Here is a 7,500-nt window from a genome sequence, read left to right on the forward strand (position 1 = left end):
TCTACTAGTTTGTCTGTGGTAATTTACTTGAATTGTTAAAATATGATATTAATATTGCCTAGTTGATTATTCTATTCCGGTCGGCATGCTGTCATATCACCATATTTTATAAAGTAATGCTAATGTCCTCTGTTACTTATTTTTATTCATATTTTATGATTGTACAAAATGTGTTTTTCGTTTGTTAACTAATACTTCCTGTTATTTTACGTCATACATGAGTGTATGTCTTGATGGAAATCTTATGTACATATATCCTACTAACAACATAAACATTCTTCTTTTTAAACAATGTAGAACCCTTGTCATCAATAACCGATTGTTATTATTATTGTTATTATCATTATGACTGTTTCTCTCTCTCTCTTTATCACAGTGTTGAAGATAAACATCAATGCAAATACCATGATAACTTTTAAACAGCTGATTACGGTAAGTGATAGTAAAATAGAACCATTCATAATAGTAAACGAGGCATAACGGTAAGTGGTGTTGATGGTAGTTCTCTCTTCTCTTTCTCCCTCTCCCTGCCTTTCTCTTTTCACATGCCTCTTCTCTTACTGTTTATGTAGAAGCTAACGACAGCATTTATTTCCTCAATAATTATACACTTGCCACTTATCACATATAATATTAAATGTCAAATGTTAAGCGGCTTCCGTCGTATCTTTGTGTGATAATCATAAATTTCGTTTTCCCCTTTCATGCTGTAATGCGTTAGATAATATTTTCTTTATCTCCAGTGAAACATTTCTATGATAAATTAACGGTATCATGGTTATACAATAAACTTCATGATTTACCATTATATATTTCGATGTTTTTATATTCTCATTGGTATTTTCTATAACGACAAATACGGAAGATAATTCCTGATATTGTTTCATTAATTTCATTATTTACATATTAATATTACTGGGCATTACGATGTCTGGCTTAATTAAACACATCACATATTCGCAGGATGTAACAGAGGGTGTATAGAAACTCAAAGGCTATATAAGAAATGATATATGAATAGTGTAATGACAATGATTTTAATAACAATGACAAGAATTACAATGACCGTTGCGAAAAAAAAAAACGATGCCGATGAGGTAAAAAAAATTATAAGGAAAAAAAGAAGTTACAGTTGACGTATGTCTTCGCTACATACGAATGATTTTTTATCAACATTTTCGAATTTTCTTATCGCTAGCTAGAACATCTTAACCGTGAAGGAGAGCACAGTTTACACTAGCATTACTTAACGGGAAATAAATTTAGATTGCACAGCCAATGGGCTTCCTAATTAGCGTGTTCGCTGCACTTTATGCAGACTATTATATAACCTGAATGAAGATGCAAAGTCTGAACCCAGAGCCACAAAATCAATGAACAATTTTGTACCAGAACAATGCTGCACCAAACGCACTTCCCATATAGAGATACGTGGTCTAAAATATTGAAGCAAGGTTAGAAATAATCAAAGGTTAAGGCCATTTGCTACCATGTACAATGGCTATGCAATTAATACAAATCTGAATAGTTTTTCGTTTTACCTAAATATATATTGTATCCGTAATTATAGAGGAGTTTGATTATCAATTTGCTAACAATACGTACCAAGTGTTTTGAATACATTACCAAACCATCACTTTAAAAACAATCCGCTCAGTCAGTTTCACATTTTGCACTCAACGGAGTCACACATAACACCAGTCAAGGAAAACTGAAAATGGTGCGAATCCTTAAGACGAGTGACACATGGAATGGACAGAAAATAATAATAATAATAATAATAATAATGATAATGATAATGATAATGATAATAATAATGATAATGATAAGAATAATGATTATCATTATCATTATCATTATCATTATCATTATCATTATGATAATGATAATGATAATGATAATGATAATGATAATGATAATGATAATGATAATGATAATGATAATGATAATGATAATGATAATGATAATGATAATAATGATAATAATAGTAGTAATAGTAATTATAATAGTAATAATAATAATAATAATAATAATGATAATGATAATAATAATAATGTTATAATAATAATAATACAAATAATAATAATAATAATAATAATAATAATAATAATAATAATAATAATAATAATAATAATAATAAATATAACAAGTAAATAAAGTAAAACTATATTTCTTGAAAGTAAGGGCGCATCGAGAGGGGGGGGGGGGGGGGGTCATGCAGTGCCACTAATGAACTCTTGAGCGCCAGACCTTTTCCTCTTTATGCCATTTAAGGGATGAAATTGTCATAAAGTCGGCAAATGACAGGATTCTTTTCCGCATTACAGACATCTGCACTCGCCATTTTATGCCATTCATGCCTTAGTGAAGAAAATTAAGGTTATAAATAGTCGATTTCGTACTCAAAGGGGCTTTTAATGTTTTTTATTATAATTTACGAGTTAATCAAGTGCAAGTTCTTCCAATTAAGCTGACGAATTCATATTGTTAATAGATTTGACAAGCATTAGATTCCCGGGCGAATCCCCCTCCCTCAGTGATCAATCAGTTTTGCCTATGTAATTTTTTTGTCATTTTTTTTTTTTTTTTTTTTCATGTTACAAGGGATGGTGTAAATTCCGAGAGAGCATCAAAGGCACAGTTGGCTGTAGCTGTATTGTTTTCATTGAATGTTTGATTAAATGCTTCATATCATTAGTCATATAAAGCGTCCGGTGGATTTTCACAAAAAAAAAAAAATAAAATAAAAAAAAAAATAATAAAAAAAAAAAAAATAATAATAATAATAATAAAATAAAAATAAATACATAAATAAATAAAATAATAAAAATAAATACAAAAATAAATAATAAAATAAAAATAAATACATAAACAAATCAATCAATAAGAAATAAATATATGAATAAATACTGACTTACGATATGAGGATTGGTGACTTTTGACATCCTTTTACTAATCTTGAACTTCTACCCCTCCCCTCAAAAAAAGAAAAGAGAGAGAGAGAGAGAGAGAGAGAGAGAGAGAGAGAGAGAGAGAGAGAGAGAGAGAGAGAGAGAGAGAGGGGGGGGGGGGGAGAGGGAGAGGGAGAGGGAGAGGGACAGAGGCAGAGGCAGAGGCAGAGAGTGAGAGTGAGAGTGAGAGAGATAAAAAACATACATAAACTTTCTACATCCACCCCCTTCCCACAAAAATAAAATAAATAGATAGATAAATAAAGATATAAAATCATAATGATAATAATAAATATAGTCTACCGAAGAGGAGTCTATATACATTGGGTTTACATGTGCTGATGTATTTCATTATTTCTGTATCATTCAAATTTTACTGATATAACTGTGTATATGTGTTGGGACTTTTTTTTAGGCACTAGCTGAGTTGTGTCAAGTTGTTATTATTATCACTTTCATTATCATTTTCGTCATTGCTATTACAACTATTGCTTCTACTGCTACTACTACTACTGTTGTTGCTGCTACTGCCGCTGCTACCACTTCCACTTAACATATTTATCATTATCACTATGTTATTATTATTGTTAATATTAACGCTCTCAATAGTTTTATTACTGATTTTGCTTGAAAACTGCTATTTCATTTTGTATTTGTTTTACAGAATGAAAACGTGAACTTTACTTTATTAATATTATACAACTTAATTAAGTGTAAAAGAAAGTTCAAGAACCCTTTTATTACACCCGCATTATAACAATAAAACACATCGGTTCTCTAGCTCGGTACTCTCTTATATAAGATTAAAGCATTTATAAAAGCAACGTAATTTAACACACTGCGCCACTGATTTTGTAATTCCTAACTAAGCACATTTTGATTACTCCCTTATCTGTTTTTTAACTCATTTTCCCCTTGATATCACTTGAAAAAATCCTTCAAGATGTTTCACTTTTCAAGGGATTACATCTTCCCTGGTTCTAATGAGATTTCATGGCACGAGCCGCGCAGGGAGTTTATAATTAATATTTCTCTTAACGTCCTCTAGCGTTAGAGTGCATATCTTGGCATTATTAGGGCTGAGGAAATCTTGCTTCTTGCATAGTTGAGGGAATAAATTTCTCGTTTTTCATTAGTAACTGCCGTTGACATTTTCTGTTTACTCACTACCAACAAAAATTCTCAAAAATATAGTTATGGAAATAGCGATATTATGTTTAACTATTTGATTATTTGATTACTATTTGACATTCATCGTATTGTTGTTCATATTCTATGAAATATATTTAGGTCATTATTGATATTATTGTTACTGTCTTGTTAACATGATATAAACGTTATCAGCCTTAGTAATTGCAGATATACATATCAGTGTTATTATTATCTTTACAAATACCAAAAACCACATTCCCCTCCGATAACTAATAACTCGATACTGTTGATAGGGATGTTATGCAGAAAATATGAACGTCAACTTCATACTAACACTAACAAACATACTTATCACACAGCGAATCCACACGTGAAAGAGAAACAAGTAAGCGAATTAATAAATAATAAGAAAACACACCTAAACCAGTGAATTAATGAAACGCAAGTAAACCAACAAATACAAGCCTGAAAAGTAATGAAGAAATGAAGAGTCGTGTGTATGCATGCCTCCTTTATGGCCAGGAAACATGTTCACTGACCTGATTCAGATAAGCCCTTCGCCGGTCGCAGCGTATTTACAACCTCAATTATACTGCAGGAGACACTGATCAGAGCCCAGGCAGCGTGACCGGGACCAAACACACAGGCAATTATCGCCCTGAATGGAATGTTGGTCAAGGGAATTCATCCAAGACATTTTACTCTCCGGGGAAGACAAACGAACGGGGATCGTTAGTTTAATGTTTAACGACTGTGGACTCCCCGCCTGCCTCCGCGTGAGATTCTCGGGAAGATTGTTCTTGCTGTTTTACCTTATTTATTCAGTTGTTTATTGAAGCAGTTTGAACGTGTTAGATATGTGATTTCATATTAATATTTTGATTTTATTTGACAATCATAATTATTACTTTTCATTAGTTATAATGATTATAAAGAAATTACTAATAAATAAATCTAATGAAATATAGGCAAGGAACTTAATACTATATATATACATATATATATATAAATATATATATATATATATATATATATATATATATAAAGAGAGAGAGAGAGAGAGAGAGAGAGAGAGAGAGAGAGAGAGAGAGAGAGAGAGAGAGAAATAATTATATATATATACATATATATATAGATATATATAATGTATGTATGATATATATACACATATGTATATGCATATATGTATATGTATAATATATAATATATATATACATATATATATATATATATATATATATATGCATAAATGTATGTATATATATACACATATATATGTATATGTATATATACATGTACACACACACACACACACACACACACACACACACACACACACACACACACACACACACACACACACACACACACACACACACACACACACACGCACACACACATATATATATGAATGGTAAAATATAATAAGTTGCCTACTCTCTCTCTCTCTCTCTTTCTCTCTCTCTCTCTCTCTTTTTCTCTCTCTTTCTATCTATATATCTATCTATCTATCTTTGTGTGTGTGTGTGTGTGTGTGTGTGTGTGTGGTTGTGTGTGTGTGCGTGTGTAGATCGCGATAACATGCGGTCTGTAATTCCAATCGTACGGTGATTAGAAACGTGTTTTTATATACAAATATCGATAATTTACTGGGAGTGTGTATAGTGCTATCATATAGTCTGCCGAGTCTTGATCATTATATATTTACTTTAATCATGAATAGCACCACATGCTTTCTTCTAAGTGTATGTACTTAGACTTTCGCAACTATTTTGCTTGGGGACACTCATGCTGAAAATGCGTATCCTGTTGGTTTATTCTTGTTTTCCTTTTTATTTTTCATATCACAAAAACGATATGATATAGGTCGTCATATGGAGCAAAATAAGTGTACCAAAATAGGATTTGTAACTTCAAGATATGACGGCAAAACTTGTGCTAAAAATAGGATATGTAATTTCAGAAAAGGACGGCAAAGCTACCACATCATTTGTTAAATATATAAAGAATTATGTTCTTAGTTTCACTTTGTTTCTTGATTTCGGTATAATGCTATATTATATACGAATATGAATTTGAATGACATAAAGATCATACAAACATTTTAGAAATGATCATGTCAGCTGACGTAAAGAGTAAATGAATATATTAAGAATAAGAGCGTGTATTTGTGATAATGCGTGAAGAGTACTGTTTATATTACATGTTCTTTAACTACTAATTCATAGTATGACATGTGGCCTTTTAAATAAAACGTCGGGCTTTGTTATTATTATCATTCAAGTACTGTCACGGTCGAAACTACGGTTTTATTATCATTATAAGTGTTAAAAGTTTGATTTTAATTATGATAACAATTATGATCACTATTATTGTTTTGATGTTGTTATTATTGTTGTTAATATTACTATCATTATTATTATTATTAGCAGTATTATTATTGTTATTATCATTATCATTATAATTATAACTATAATATAATTATAATTATAATTATAATTATAATTATCATTATCATTACCATTACCATTACCATTACCATTACCATTACCATTACCATTACCATTACCATTACCATTATCATTATCATTATCATTATCATTATCATTGTTATTGTTATTGTTATTATTATTGTTATTATTATTATTATTATTATTATTATTATTAATATTATTATTATTATTATTATTATTATTATTATCATTACTATTATTATTTTTATTCTTCTTGTTATTATTACCATTATTATCATTTTCGTTATTATCATCCTCATCATTTTATTTGTTATCATTATTACTGTTATCATTAACATACTTTTATTGTTTTAATCCTTGCCACTATTACACAAATCCATAAGCATGAGAATGTACTGTTGCTGCAATACGATCTGCACGTCCCACTGCAACATTCATATTCATAGCCAGACAGTAAATTTATGTCGAACAATTAGAGAACGATTGAAAAGATGTCCAAAGCAATGTTTAGTCATGATTGTGGAAAAGGCGTTTGAACTGGGGAAGAACGTCTATACACTAGAGTCAAAATTATAAAAAAAAAAAAAAAAAAAAAAAAAAAAAACTTCATCTAACTTTCTGATTTTAAATCAATTTAAAAAACACATTATTTTAGTGGACAGTCATTGTTATCTACTATGCGAAATTAATTTATTTTCCAAATAAATTGTTTCAACTTACAGACAGTGACCCACTATGAACAATTTGTCCCTTTTAGTTTGTTTTATTATATTTTACCTTATATTTTAAACGCGATCTTTTGGAACAAAGTTGATTTATTGTATGTATTGTACGTCCTACTTTCTCCTTTTATATCTTCAATTGAATTAATCATCTTGAAACATCAAAGACCGTATTTCAAAGGAAACCCCACTTTCCTCCTC

This window comes from Penaeus chinensis, chromosome 11, assembly GCF_019202785.1.
Source record: "Penaeus chinensis breed Huanghai No. 1 chromosome 11, ASM1920278v2, whole genome shotgun sequence".
Taxonomy (NCBI): Eukaryota; Metazoa; Arthropoda; class Malacostraca; order Decapoda; family Penaeidae; genus Penaeus; species Penaeus chinensis.